The sequence below is a fragment of the Colius striatus genome, chromosome 4, assembly GCF_028858725.1.
Source record: "Colius striatus isolate bColStr4 chromosome 4, bColStr4.1.hap1, whole genome shotgun sequence".
NCBI classification, from domain to species: Eukaryota; Metazoa; Chordata; class Aves; order Coliiformes; family Coliidae; genus Colius; species Colius striatus.
Window position 1 is genome coordinate 87,102,884 of NC_084762.1, and position 15,210 is coordinate 87,118,093.

The window sequence follows — 15,210 nt, forward strand, 5'->3', positions numbered from 1 at the left end:
TAAAAACTTCCTACTGTGCAAAAATAAATGAAAATATATGAGTTTGCATGGAAATAAGCCTCATGCAATGTGGTGAGAGCTGTCATGTAATAGCCTGTCCCTTTCATCTCTCTGAAGGTCCTGGCCCTGTGCATCTCACTGGTCTGGAGTAACGTTTGGAGGAGCCCAGCAGTGTAGTTCTTTCAGTAGCTTCCAAGGATTTTTAGAGTCATGGGATGTATGGACCCCTAAACTCCCCTGGAGAATGTTATCTGCAGATAGAAGCATCTGGAAGTTCCTACTGTCTTTTTACCTTGTTTTTTTCTTGAGTCACCTCACGTCATTTGGGAAGGAAGGGTCTCAGTCCTGAGGATTATAACAAACTGGTCACTTACTGGAATACTTCCTCTTTCATTTTCTCAAGATGAAACCATTGCTTTACCCAGCACAAGGATATCTTTTCTTCTACCAGAGTTTTTCCAGTGCAGCAGTGCTCGCATCCCTCAGGTATGTAGACGGTTTTCTTATTCCCTAGTCACTTTACTTTCCTGATCTTTAGGAGTTCAATCATTTTGTTTCCTTACTAGCTTCTGCTAAAGGCAAGACCTTCTAAAGTTCCTGGTGTCATGCTCTGAAGGCAGCATTTCCTCATTAGGACACAGACCTAATCTGAGATTAGGTTTGTGTGGAGTGATGGGGTCAGCTTCTGAAGGTTTTGATGCCCAATCTGAGCCTTGCATCTGAGGAGAGAGATAGACATACTCTTATCTGCTGCTCCTTATTCCTCCTGGTATAGTCCCAGATTCTGTGTATAGTCCCAGTCCACTGTGTTTGTAAATCACAGCTGCCACGGGCCATGTGTGCATCATCTTATTGAGCTTCATTGTCTGGTTTCAAAGGACATGACATGAGTGTTTAATCTGTTTTTCCTCTTCTTAGTTTAACAGTATTTCTGCTGAAGAATGTCATTTCAAGGATGATTTATCCCATAAAAAAGGAAATGGCTTTTAAATTTTGAAATTAGAACAATTCCTATTCAATATAGACACGGATAACTAAATAGCTGTAATGATAATGCCACATGTTCATTTTTATTTTACAATGAGTTAGATGTTTTTGTGGAGGTAACAAGCTTTCTTCCGTTTTCTTGAATACCAGAATCGGATCATTGAGTTGATCTCAATGGGTAACAATTTGCTGTGAAAATAATCCCTTTTGGCAGCTGGACTGATTTGGGTTGAATCTGCTCATGTGTGCTGGCAAGAAGATTGCTCCTTCTACAGGGTAGAGAAAAAGTTACCTCTTAGAATCTAGCTTAATTTACTTACTTGTACTATAGAAAGAGGAGGTGCTGAAGGGAAAAGGCAGAAAATGCTTTGCTCTACGTTTATTCTGCATTCCTATCAGCATTACAAGTTTCATCTTGTTGCTTCATAAGTGTGATTTCACAACAGATTAAGGAAGGGAAATAGGAGGCTAGAGCATGTGCAAGGGGGAAGCAAAATCTGTTGCCTCGCTCTTGAATTTGTCTGTGACCTGTAGGCCAAATGGAGATGGTAGACAAAGACTGAGGATAAGAAGGTTGATTGCTTTAAATAGCAGGAAAGTCAAGAGCTTGTGCCTGTAAGAGAGCCTAGAATTAACCACAGGGATTTGGATGTGGTGGGTGAAAAGCAGCAGTGTGCCAGGTTGGTGGAGCTAGTTAGTGGTCAACCCCTGTGCAAACATGGTCACATTCCAAGACAGCACCTTCTCCAGGAGGACTGTCTGGAGGCTCAGCCCAGCAGTACCTGCAAAATCCCACCCCTTGGGGAGGATAGAGACCCCCAGCATTGCTTGCATGGGTTTGTGCTTTGCTGCAGCGGCATCTCCTGAGACCAGGATGTTCAGCATTTTACTTCCCTCTGCTGAAGTGTGCTCCTGCTTTGCTCACTCAGTGTGTTGCAGTCTGTCTCAAGTGGCATAGAAATGCACTGAAAAATGATGGTGCTGCTTCTTCACAATGCCTCTTCTGTACATGTGAAGGCTTTCTCTGATGCCCAAGAGAGAGAAGGAAGGGTAGCTGGGAAATCTCTAATCTGCAGCCGACTGCTCCAGTATTTCCTTCTATACCTCTGATGAAGTCACCAAATAATTTTCTTGGGTCCATGTGTGAAAGGTGGTAACATTATGTAGAGCGGGATTTAGGTTTTCTTCTTCTCCCCAAGCTTTTTGTTCTTCAGCACACAGAACCAATTTACTAAACCCAAATAAGCACTGCTGAGGCTGAGACTCTCCTGGGCTCACCAAGCCAAACTCCATTCTCATTTAGATCTGCTGCAAAATGCTGGTTTGCAGCTCAGGTTTGGTGTGTTGCTGTGTGGGCAGCAGAGCTGGAATCACACAGTGAGATACCCCTGGCTGGGCTTTACCACAGCTTGGGCATCCAGGATTCCACTGGCTTCCCAGCCCCGACGAGCCTTCTGCTGATGGAGCCAAAAGGAAGGTACGGCTGGTCTGGGCAGGATCTGGCCACACGTGAGCAGAACACTACATGCCACTGTAAAGCAGCTCAGAGCCTTCTGATCCTACACACCAAGTTAAGAAATTACTATAAATCTAGGATCTGGCTGCATCTTTGCCTTGAGTCTCAGCTCTTCATTCAGAGTTAAGAGTTTTCCATCCTTAACCTGAGCTAACTTTCCCAGGTGGAGAAACCCCACTGTGTGACTTGATCAGGAAAGTTTTTCAGCCCATTTTTCTCTCTAGGGAATACAGAACAAAGCTTTCTCATCACCAAAACTCCTAGTGTTTTATTAACTAACTCCTAACAACTTCTAAGACATCTAAGAAAGAATGATGACTGGCAGTGCAAGCTTTTTATCTACAATTAAAACACCGTTGATATCTAAAGTCTTTTAAGTCTTTCTTTTTTGTTTTTGCGGCCAGCTGTTTGATAAAGAGGATGCAAACCAGATCTCCACTTGTTCCTGTGAGATGTGAAAAGGCCCTTTGTCAGCAGTGCATTGCGGTGGAAAGAGCTTTGTCTTTTGTAATGTAAGTAAAAGCTTGGGCTTTCCTCCTTGCAGTCAAAGAAAAAAACTAATTAGAGGCCTGAACACCTCTAGAAGACTTGCAGCATACGTGCAAAATGCATGTATTGGTTTCCTCCTAGCTCCTGTTCTCAAACTTTTAGGGAGAGTATGTCTATAATTTGATGCAAAGGAGTTGTTTGGGTTTCATCTTGAGAGCCAGAAGAGGTGTAATCGCTGCCTGTACACAGATTTCTTCATGGATCTTGAGTATGAAAACAGGTATTGGCTACGGTTCTGGAATACAGGCAGTGCTCAAGGTCACCCCAGAAAATGGAGTATCAATTGCCGTGTTCCAGTCAGGCAGTCACTTTGGTGCTTCTGGAGATGCCTGTTTGGAGACCAAACGAAGCCTGCCCATGACTTGAACCTAGAGCAGCCCCAATGGTGCTTGCTCTCTGCATTACATGGCTCTGTGCTGACTCCAGGCAACATGAAGAGTCATGGCAGGTGTACCCTGAATCTTCCCTTCCACACTGCCCTTTGCAAAGGGGGTCACATAAGGCCTCACAGGCACCTGAGAGCCTGCTGGTCCCTGGGGAGGGCCTGAGAATTAGAGCTTGGTTAAGAGCGATGTTTCAGTTGCGAATTTACAGCTGTCTTTTAGGGGGAAGAAAAATAATTTCAGTGCAGTTGAGAGCCGGCCTCCTCCTGCACAGACATGGGGCAGCTTCGAAAGGAGTGCAGTTTAAGGGCTTTCTACTCGGTCAGCAGAGGGGCTGCCAGGTGCATCCCTGGGTGCTAGCTGAAAGGTGAGCTCCATCAGCATTTAAAATGCTTACTGGTAAAACAGCAAAGCCTTTCTTTCAGTCAGGGTGTAGAGCATTGGATCAAAGTGCCCCTTAGGGGGTAGGTCTATGTTAGTAATTAAAAAAAAAACCCCAAACCCAAAAAGCTTCAGTTTAGCTGCTTGTGAGGGTGATGTATTTGAGTGTATGTTTCAGAAGCACATAAGTGATGGTAAAAAACCATGGATGGGTTAAGTCAGTATTAAGGATGGTTGGATGACAGTGAAAAGCAGCCCTGGCACATTGCAGGGATGTTCTTGTCGTGACTAACCCCTCTCACTCTCACCCGAGAGGAATTTTTTAGTGCCCAGCACAGACAAGCACCGAAATTGCAGGTTTACAGAAGTTTTCAAATCTCTCCCCAGCTGGCAGCAAATAAAGGAATTGCAAGTATTTATTAGTTTAAGGGGGAAAAAATAACCTCAAAGCTGTAAAATAAATTTGACAACGAAGCTTTTTTTAGGGAGCCTTACTTTCTTTCTTTATGGTTTTGTGAGTCAAATGTATTGAAGCCTGGCAAAGGAAGAGGATTTAATTTACAGATGATGTCTCTTACTTGATGGTTTCCTGCTTCTAAAATTACTCACAGTTCTCTGGAATTGGGGCTGAAACTAGTTTCAGCTTTCAGTTTGTGGGCAACCTATCTTAGTACTTCAGCAGGGTGTATTTGTAAGGGTTGGAGGCAGCAAATGCAAGTAAGTGCTTTTGAAGATTCTTATCTCAGCTGCCAAAAGTCCATTTGCCACTTCAGAAATATTTACAGCAGAATCTTTAGATTCCCTTCTTCCTCTCCTTGGAGAGAATGCTGAAGCCACTGATGCTGACATTTTGCTTTGGTCTTTCTTTCCCTGTCCTGCCTGATGGGGTTTGGAGGAGTTCAAGCCCAGGACGAGGGATGCTGATGGTTCCTGCTGGATGGGTCCCATGCTGTGTGCATCCTGCTGCTGTTAACCCCAGGACCATGGTTTGGAGGATGTTGGCTTTTGCTCACTGGGCAGTGGTGAGAGCAAGCCTCAGCAAAGCAATTGCTTTGTGGATGTTGGTCCTTTAGATTATGCTAAAGCCTTCAGCCCCCTTTGCAACATGCATTTTCACTCCTTAGGGTCTGTCCCTCTCTTGGGATACTCACTAACAGCATCTTGGCATGTGCTGTTTGTACCCAAGCTTTGTGCCCTTGTTGTAGGGCATCTAATTGTGGATATACAAGGAAATAAATATTTCTATTTATTTCTATTTCAAGTAAATAAATACTTATATATATTTTTAAAGGCCTGGAGGAATCCTGCTAGTATGTGTTGAACGGTCCTCTAGCTACTGCTTTGAGATGCTGCTCTGCTCTTTATAAAGCACCACAGTCATTACTTTCAGAATATAGCTCCTTCATGTGTGAGCTTTGCTTTTTCCATGAGTGCTTGCATCTGCAAGTGTTGGCTTGCTGCACACAGTAAAAACTATCTGCTGACGTACTGTGTTGCTTCAGGGTGCAAAGCAGCAGTGAGCTATCACAAGATATATCATAGCTAAAGGCAGCAAAGCGAGAATATCTGTGCGCCTCTCGAATCCTTTGCTCTGCTTTGAGGGGCTCTGCAGAGCCGAAGGTGTCGACAGGCTGTTTTCTTGGTCTCTCATCTGCTGAACAGCATTATATGTGAATTAATAGTGAGGAACTCATAGTGAAATTTGTCTCATGCCACGAAAATGTAAAGCCTCCAGAATTGGCTGGCATCCCAAGGCTGCGAGAGGCCCTTGGAGGGGCTGTTGGTTCAAGTGGCAAAATTTGCACTGTCCTAAAGCCAAGACTAGGACATGATCTGAAGAGTTTATATTTAAGTTTAAATAATCTCCAGGCTAGTCTGGTTGCTGAATTCAGATAACAGACAAAAAGTGCCAGGCAGGAATGATGCCCATGGAGCCAGCCTGCCACCAATCTTCTGGTCCTGTGGTATGGAGTCCAGTTCAGAAACACCAAGTACTGTTTTGAGCAGTTTTTTCTTCTGAGAATGTTTCTTGAGCTGGAAGAAAATCTCTCACCCATCCTCCTAATTTTTCCCAGGCAGTGTTTCGGGGATCCTGTGGTTTTGCCAGCTCTGCTTTTACAGGAAACCATCACTGCACTGCTTCCTTCTTAACTTCACAGTGTCAAAGCCAGGAAGTTGAACTAGAGACCTGAGGCTCCAGCAGCAACAAAATGGACCTGAGTTTGCATTTTGCTGCTGTGTGATGAAAATACTGTATATTTTTATATAGGTTATTGTAGGCAAAGTTAGGGCATGAGGCACAGATGCATCCCAGCCCCAGTGCCTCTGGAAGGTGGACCCCTGCCTACCGTCCAGGTGAGAGGTCTGGTTCCAGCCTGGGCTCTATGCCTCAGTTTGCCTGGCCAAAGGGGAGTGCTGGGGATATTCACTGGGGTGCTGAGTGATGCTGAGGCTCCCAAGCTACTTCAGCTCCCTGGGGTAGGGGGCAAAGGGAAGCTAAAATGCCCTCTCTCTCCCCTTTGACACCATCTCTCAGATTTTCATTAAGCTTTCTGCAAGGAGCAACTCTTTCTGCTGGGGTTTCTGTACAGTTTTATCCTGGGCTGCATTTACATCAGCATCAGGTGGTTTTGATTTGACCTCTGCCCTGCTTAAAAATTAAATACTGAGGTGCTAGGAAGAGAAGTAGTCTCCCAGATAAGCATTTTTTCCTTACTCTTCTGTGATTCACGAGGGAGCTGGCTTACCCTGCCTGTGGATGACTAAGGAGGAAATTCTTTTTTGGTTAGGATAATGCTGAAAGTTCACTGGAATTTTTTTTTTATCATGAGTTTATCACTTCCTCCCTTCGAATTCCTAACTCTTACTGTGTGAGGCAGGAAAAAAATAACCGTGACCATAAGTTGTGGAATTTGCCTTCTGTGTAAAAGATGCTGAACAGTTAAATGGTGCTCTCAGGTTTGCTGTGGTTTGCGTGGGGGATTTGCTCCATATCCACTTATATAAACAGACTGTGTAAGAGCCATGAATGTTTTAACAGCTACCATCTTCCAAATGTGGGTTTTTTTTAAATGGTGGAGTTAATTCATGTTCATATCTCTTGCATATAGGTGAGTGTAAGCCCCCTCACTATACAGAGGGGGAGGAGGTTTGGATTTATTGCAGGGTCTCAGAGATGGCAGGGTCAAAGTCAAGTTTACATGTAAAGAGTTTCTAGTTGATTTTGTTAATCTCCATACCTCTTTTTTTTTTTATAGGGAGGATCTGGATGTGTGTCTGTAGAGAACACAGATGGAGTTTGCCCAGAGAGTCCCTGCCTTTCAGTTAAAGCGATGTTTATTCTTGCAGTGTGTGCTTCCCAGTGGTGTTACGGTGACTGCACTGTCAAGCCTCCTGCAAAGGCTTGACAGTGCTGCTGAAAAGCTTTGACACTGCAAAGCATTGTTTACTCATGAAAGTATTATTATATTACGAATATCTATTATTAATCTCTTGTGCTGAAAGTGACATTATATCATAAAATTGCTCTTACATTTCAGAGCTTTGAGGAAAAGCTGGTTTTTGTCCCTGGCTCCCTGTGACAGTGCTGGGAAGTGCTTTACCCTTTGTATCTCCATAGCCTCTTTTGTGGATTATGAGTGATGGCAGGAAAGTATAAAAGAGCACAGAGGAGCAGGTTTTGATGTTCATAAAAGGCTTTGATAAAAGATGCAGCACATAGACTTGATATATTATTTCCTATTTTTAACTTCTTAAGAGCATAAAGTGCTCAGATCCAATATTTATGTAAAAGGGGAAGGAGGGGGGCTATGTTTCTCCTTTTTTTTCCCATCTTTATTTTTTACTGTTTTAAATCCAGGTGAATTGAAATAGGAAAGTGTCTCTCTTCCATGCCCCAGTAAAATTTTGCTTTCTTCCATGAAGCATCTATGTCTGTCTTCTATGAAGCATCAATAAGGCCAACTCCATGGTATTTACAGTACAGAACACACTGGAGGAGACCAGCTGCAGTTTCCAAGGCTCCATAGTCGTAGGCTTGTGCCTGCAACCTCTTGGTTACAGCTGGCTACAGTGGACCCACCAGCCATGGTGATGTGTGTCTCTCTCCCAAAACCCAGAGAAATACAACATGAGAAAGCCAGGGCAGCTCCTCTGTTTTCTTTAAAAGTCAGATCACAGTAAAGACGTCTCTGAAGTAAGTAGCTTTGCTTGCTTCGTGGAGATGAGAGGCTGCGTTCAGGCTGGGTAATTGGGGTTTTACTGATGAAAGCACTTGTCATTATTTCCAGTCCCCATGTTCCAGTCTCTTCTTTAATCTTGTCTGCAAGCATGGCAGGCTTGTGGTGGGCCTGTGCATGTACATATGAGCACATCCATAAATCTTGGTGGGGTGCAGCCCTGTGTGCACGTGCACGAGCCTTCACCTGGGCAGAGGTGATGCATGAGGAGAAGTGTCAACACATGCAGCATGGGCACTGCCATGTGTACCACTGGGTCTCTTCACCCACACAAGGGCCTTGGTATTGGATGTTGAGACTTCAAATGATGGCAACATGCAAACCTGACCCTGAGATCCATTTGCAAAAGTCATCCTCTTGCTTCACAGCACATTTTCTGTTTTACTGGGATGAAATGCCTTTAAACACCCTGTGCAGGGGAGGATGGGTCCTGTTATTCACCAGAGAATCATTTCAGAATCATAGAGTGGTTTGAGTTGGAAGAGACTTTAAAGGCCATCTAGTTCCAGCCTTCCTGCTGTGGGCAGGGATACCTTGTGCTACATCAGGTTGCTCAAAGCCTCATCCAGCCTGGTGTTGAACACTTCCAGAGCTGAGGAACCCCAGCAACATTGCTGAGTCCCACCTTTCTGCAGTGCTGGTGAAGAGTAACAATGCTTGGTGAGCATAACAGTAGCTATCAGTGGAGGTTTTGAGTTCTTTAGCAACATGTGATCCTACAAGGGGCTGTTCAAATCAGGTGCTGGGTTTGAAGTAGATGGGCTAGGACAAAGATATTTGAACCTCTCGCCCATCTGAGGTGAAATATCGCCTTCTGCTTAGTTCCTTGCACAGCGACTTTTGTGTAAAACCATAAAACCAAAAGGAATTACTGATCTTGGGTGATCATCAGAGGATGCTGAGAAGTGTTTGCTTGGGTGGTGCCTCCCTGACTCTGCTGTTCCTCTTGAAGCTTGCAAAGCTAGACACAGACCATGTACAGAGCGAGATGCTCCTTTGGGATGTGTTTACGTAGTGCTATGTCTACTTAAAAGCTGTGCCTCTCCTGTGCATCTTCATGGTGGTGAGTCCCCAGTTATGTCCCAAATGGAAGACTGGGCCTACATGTGACTGTGGGATGAATGAAATCACCATGTCTAAAGCAGAGTCTAATTTTTGTCTTGGCCTACCCATGAAACCCTGTCCAAGAAAGTGCTGTCATCCTCTACCATGTGGCTTATTTGACTTGGCTTGCCTGTAGCAGAACTGTATTGGCACACACAGGTGTCTTTTTCAACTTCACCAAAGTTGTCTCATTTTAGCGAATGTTTGGTATTTTTTAAGGTATGGGAGACATTTGTTGTGCTATTGGAGTGGGATCTATGGTAAATTGGAAAAGCTGTTGCTGAATGCAGGAGAGACAGAAGGGACAGGTCAGGGCAGGACTTGCTGAGCCACAGTGGCACATGTCATGCCCCATGTGCAGCAGGTTCGCTGCATGGGCCCTCGGAGTGGTTTGCACCCTGCCTTGGTGCATGCTGTGCAGCACCTCAGGTGCTTTAGCTGCATTTCCAGAAGCAATACAGACATCTTGCCATCAGCTGGGAAGAAGTTAGCTCTGGAGAACACCAGGGGCTCCCCACAACCTGGGGCTCTGTGGCGTTGAGCTGTGACAAAGCATCTCATGAACGTGGACCTTGGGTGGTGGGAGCTGTGGTACTGCTTCTTTTGAAAGAAACTGGGAAAGGTGCCTCAAGCACCAGAGAAAGTGTCCAGATGAAAGGTCTGGTAAGCATCAGGGTCTCCTTTGCTGTGTTTTCAGGCTCTTCTGTAATCAGCTGTCATTTGGGATCTGGGCATATTGGACCTCAGTGAGTATGGATTGAAACTTAAACAAACAGTGACTCTTCTCTAAATATTTAGCTCACACTGTTTAGGAGCTGCTGGGAGCAGGAGGCAAAATAAATGTAGAGTTCATGACTGCCTAAAAAAAGCTATCAGAGGATGGCACTCGGTCACCAGAGAGCTGGCATGTAGTTTTTGAATAGCTATTGCTCCTCTTTCTTTTGTTCCTGAAGTAGATGATGTATTTAAGCATCCTTTGCAGACACATGTGGCTGCACTTGTCCAGTGTTTACACAGCTGCACTGGGGAGTCAAGTCAATGCAAAGGCCTTCTTCAGCTTGGCTAGCTGAGCTGGCTGTCCAAAAGGAGCCATGGTATGGAGGAAATGCATGATGTCCCCTGGCCCTACTCGTCTTTCCTTGCAAACTTGGACTGGTCATTTGAAGTATGTAGATATGTGTGGAGGAAGGGGATGTGTCTTTGAATGTGTGCTTTTATCTGGCCGCCTAGATACCAGGATAGGGGCTTGCACCCAGGCTGGCTCCTGACAAAGGAGCTGGGGTCCCTGGTGGGGCTTGTGTAGACAACACCAAATCTTGGGCTGCCACATTGTTCTTGCTCTTGCAAAAGCCTTGATAGTGAGGTAGACCTATCCCCGTTGGGCTTTTTTACCTCTTAAATCTGTTGATAAATATCCTTTTATAACATTGCAGAGCTCTTGCAAGAGTAGGAAAGAATGAAAGGTACTGATAAGACACAGTATCAGTAGCTGAGATACGCAGAGACACACGTGCTTTGAATAAGTTGGGAACTTCACTGCGCACAATGGTCTGGGATTATTGATTAAACGGAAGAAAGAAGATCAGATATTGATTATTTTCTTTCTCTTTCCCCTTGCTCTTCTAATACAAAGTGCTTGTAGTTAGACTAGATGTTGTTTATAGGTACTTTTCAACTGAACTATCCTGTCCTGCTAATATAACAATAAACTAAAAATATTTGTCATATCCTGTGAGACTGTGAGCAACTGCTCACACCACCCCTGCCTCTAGCTGTAGCATCTTGGGGCTTCTGTAGTAGGATGCTTGGTGTGCCCTGTCCTCGTAGTCAACTGCTTTGCCTGGAAGAGTAATGGCAGAGGAGCAAATATGAGAGAAGAACAGCTAAGAAGAAGTTAAATCCCTCATTTGCCAGCTCCTTGAAACCACTTTTGGGGTTTGAGAGAAAATGTCAGTATTTGAGTTGGAGACGGTGGTGAGCTTGATGGTTTTTCTCTTTCAATAGTTTCTTTTAGTGCCTTTTCCTAATTTAAAAGGAGGAGTTTAAATTATTAATGGTTTACCTCCAAAGCAGAGGGATTGCAAAGCCTTTGGCAAAATTTCTGCTAAAGCATCTCATGTAGAAAAGAGACTCATGCTTTTTCCCAACCCTGTCTTTGACAGAAGTCCCTCCTTGTGTCCCTGAGAAGCAGTAAATCAGTGGAGGTGGACAAAGAGCTTGATTTATGTAGAAAGTAATTTTCTGCTGTGGTCTTTGGCCAGAAAACACAAAGATGATAATGATTTGTATTTTTTGCCATAGACTTTGCAGATCTCTGTGTTTCTCCCTGTTGCTGAAGTGACACTGCCATGGATGAGTGCTGTCACTCGATCCAGGATGCTTGGGTGCTGCCTGCAAGGGATGGATGTTCTTACCTGGTCATTTTGGCTCCAGTCCCTACAGCGTCCTAGAGATGAGGCACAACTGAGGCTTCAGACATTGATTGTCACCAAAGCTGTAGTTATTGCTCAAGCCTCACGTTAGATTTATGCTACATTTGCCCACTAAACCTCCCCATTCACTTTGGATATTTGTTCTGATTTCGTACCAAATCTCCTTCTTGCTACTTGAACTAAAGAATAAAGTATTATAACTTTGGCTCAGGGCAGCTGTCCAAGGGATATACTGGGATACACTTGGCCTTTGAAAAGCAGGACTTTAGTCTCCAGCTCTGTCAGTCCTTCTGGCTCCTGGAAGTTTTCCTTCCAAATGATTACTTCAGACCTCAGAGAAGTGTGTGTTTTTTCTCAGAGCTATGATTAATGCCATTTTTACGCTTCGTTGCAAAATGCCGCACAATGAATGAGACCAGCAGGGTGGTGGTGGTTTAGGGGTGGGAGGGGGGGAAAAAATCATCAAACAAACGCTTTCAGATGCTGTTTTGGAAGAGTGATATGTGTGTGTGTGTGTGTGTGTGTTATATAATCTCTTGCAAACTGTCGTGTTTCATTACTATTAAAAGGAAGGGGGGAAAAAAAAAAGGCTTAAACCTCCTGTATGGAAAGAATGTCAGAAATAGTTGAGAAGTTGAATAATTACAGATTTTTTTTGCACCAGGTCAGTGCAAGCTAATTTAATGTGCAGGGTTGCAATGCAGTCCATCTTTGCAATTACTGAATCACAGGATGGTTGAAGCTGGAAAGGACCTCTGAACAGAATCACATAGAATCATTATGGTTGGAAAAGACCTTGAAGATCATCAAGTCCAACCACTAACCTCACACTGCCAGGCCCATCACTAAAATAAACCATATCCCTCAGCACCTCATCTATGTGTCTTTTCAATATCTCCAGGGATGGTGACTCCACCACCTCCCTGGGAAGCCTGTTACAATGCTTCATAACCCTCTCGGTGAAAAAGTTGGCTAATCTGAACCTCCTCTGGTGCAACTTGAGACCATTTCCTCATGTCCTATCACTCATTACTGGTGAGAACAGATAGACCTCCACCTCACTACAACTCCCCTTCGCGTAGTTGTAGAGAGTGATCATGTCTCTTCTCAGCCTCCCCCAGGTTAAACATCCCCAGCAACCTCAGCTGCTCCTCATAAGACATATTTTCTAGACCCTTCACCAGCTCCATTGCCCATCTCTGGACATGCTCCAGCACCTCAATGTCCTTCTTGTAGTGAGTGGCCCAGAACTGTATTTGAGGTGCAGCCTCACTAGTGCTGAGTACGTGGGGACAAATGTCACCTGATCCAACCTCCAGCCCAAGTAGGTCTACCTACAGCCACTTGCCCAGGACCACGTGCAGATAACTTTGGAATATCTCCAGGAATGGAGACTCTACAACTTCCCTGGGCAATATGTGTCAGAACTTGGTAACCCTGACAGTAAAATTAGGCATAGCATGTTGTATTTCAGCAAGTCAGTTATAGATTCACAGAATCTCAAGCGCTGGGAGGGACCTTGAAAGATAATCTAGTCCAGCCCCCCTGCCAGAGCAGGACCACCTAGAGTAGGTCACACAGGAACTCGTCCTGATGGGTTTGGAATGTCTCCAGAGAAGGACACTCCACAACCCATCAGGGCAGCCTGTTCCAGTGCTCCCTCACCTTCACAGTGAAGAAATTCTGCCGTGTATTTCTTTGGAACCTCTTATGTTCCAACTTGTACTCATTACCCCTTGTCCTATCATTGGACATCACTGGGAACAGCCTGGCTTCATCCTCCTGACACCCATCCTTTATGTCTTTGCAAACATTAATGAGATCGCCCCTTGGTCTCCACTTCTGCAAGCTCAAGAGCCCCAGCTCCCTCAGCCTTTCATCAGAAGGGAGATGTTCTACTCCATCATCTTTGTGTCCCTGCACTGAACTCTATCCAGCAGCTCCCTGTCCTTGAACTGAGGGGCCCAGAACTGGATACAGTATTCTAGATGCGGTCTCCTGAGAGTAGAGGAGGAGGAGAACCTCTTGACCTACTGCCCACAGCTCTTCTAATACACTCCAGGATGCCATTGGCCACAAGGGCACATTACTGGCTCGTCGTCATCCTACTGTCTACCAAGACCCTCAGGTCCCTTTCCCCTATACTATTAAGAATTCATTTCTCAGCTTGTACTGGTACATGAGGTTATTCTTTTCCTGCTTGTTCCTGGTGCAGCTTGGAAAGTTTGTGAGGGGTGTGTGGTTTTGGGTCAGAGTTGGCTTGAGCATGTGGAGGACATAGATCTGCAACTGAACTTTGTGGCTCAGGCTTGGCAATGCTTGATTGGGGCTTGGCGTATGGTGACAAAAATAGTCCCTGTGCCAATGTATGAGAAGGCTTGCTTCGTGATGATGAGCTGTCTGAGAGCTTGTGGTCCCTCTGGTTTGGTTTTGAGGCTATGCCTGTAGCTGAACCTCCAGCTACCTCTGCTGACTTTTGCTTCCCTTCACTTGACACCATGTGCCTATTCCCAGTCAGTGAGTCACCTTGCCACAGGAATCTGGGACTCATTTATCAGCATAAAACGAGGCTAATTACACCTTTGAGGTGCTCAGCATCAGCAGAGCTGCAGCATCAGGTGGCTTTCCCAGAAAAGCCCTGTCTTGGTAGCAGATCCTGGGAAAAGAGGTGGTGGAGTTTACTATGTCTCTGCGCCCAACAGGCCCCCAATTTGGGAATACTGGTGCATATAGGAGGTCACCTGAAACCCTATGGAGGCATTGGAGTCAGCACAGATTTGCTTCCTCATGTGCATCCCTCACATGTGAAAAACAAAAGCAAAGCCTAAGATTATGCTCAGAATCTGGTCCCTCTGCTTGGTCTTCAGTGTTTCCTCCTGGCTTCCCTCCATGGAAAACAGTGGTCCTTGTTTGTTGCACGTATTTTTTCCCTCTCTAAGCCACTTTTTGTGCCATCTTGGTTGCTGATAAGCAATGAGAACGGTAGGAATGGGAGGATGGCTCCCACTGAGGCAGGAATGGGAGGATGGCTTCTAGTGAGCGCTCCCACTGTCCACACACGCGTCCCATCAGCATGTTCAGCCCCTGTGCCAGTGACAGGGGTGTTTTCTCATTAAAAATAGACCTCAGACAATGCCACTTCCCAAGGACTGAGATTTATCATTTAATAACAAGTAGTTACTCATTTCCTTTGGAAAACTTTCTGGAAGTGTCATTTTGCTTTCTCTCCTTGCTTCCCCTTTTAAAAAAAATCCTTCAGAGCTCTGCATTACCCTTTAGAGCCACTTCATCTGCTAAATGAAGTGTTCTCTTTTCAAGTGGAAATCATGTTTATGATTTAAAGATCATAAATAAGAAGGCCTAACTTTTTGGATGTGAGCTTTTCTTTGTAAGCTCCATGAGCTCTCAAGCTCTAGCTCAGCCATGGAAAGTAGGAATGGAGAGACAGATGGGTAGGTGAGACTTGAAGAAAAACAGTGATGATCATCCTGAATATGGAATGGGTTATCTGCTTCATCTGACTTACAAGAAAATGTCAAGTAACTGTAGAACTTGTATAATCTGAGTTACCAACTCATAACTGTGATACCTCCTGGTGTGGCAAGTACTCTTGAGGGATG

General features: G+C 44.8%; 1 long non-coding RNA gene across 2 annotated transcripts in view; it reads left to right on the plus strand.

The window, feature by feature from the left end:
* The first annotated feature begins 221 nt into the window (after positions 1-221).
* Positions 222-15,210, plus strand: part of LOC133625360 (uncharacterized) — a 36,731-nt gene continuing 21,742 nt past the window's right edge. Inside the window, exons 1-3 of one of the 2 annotated variants that reach the window (XR_009818685.1) lie at positions 222-486; positions 2,908-3,015; positions 7,074-7,397. This is a non-coding gene — a long non-coding RNA (uncharacterized LOC133625360). Of the gene's footprint in view, positions 487-2,907; positions 3,016-7,073; positions 7,398-15,210 lie in introns of those variants that run through there. The other variant, XR_009818684.1, reaches the window with a different exon arrangement.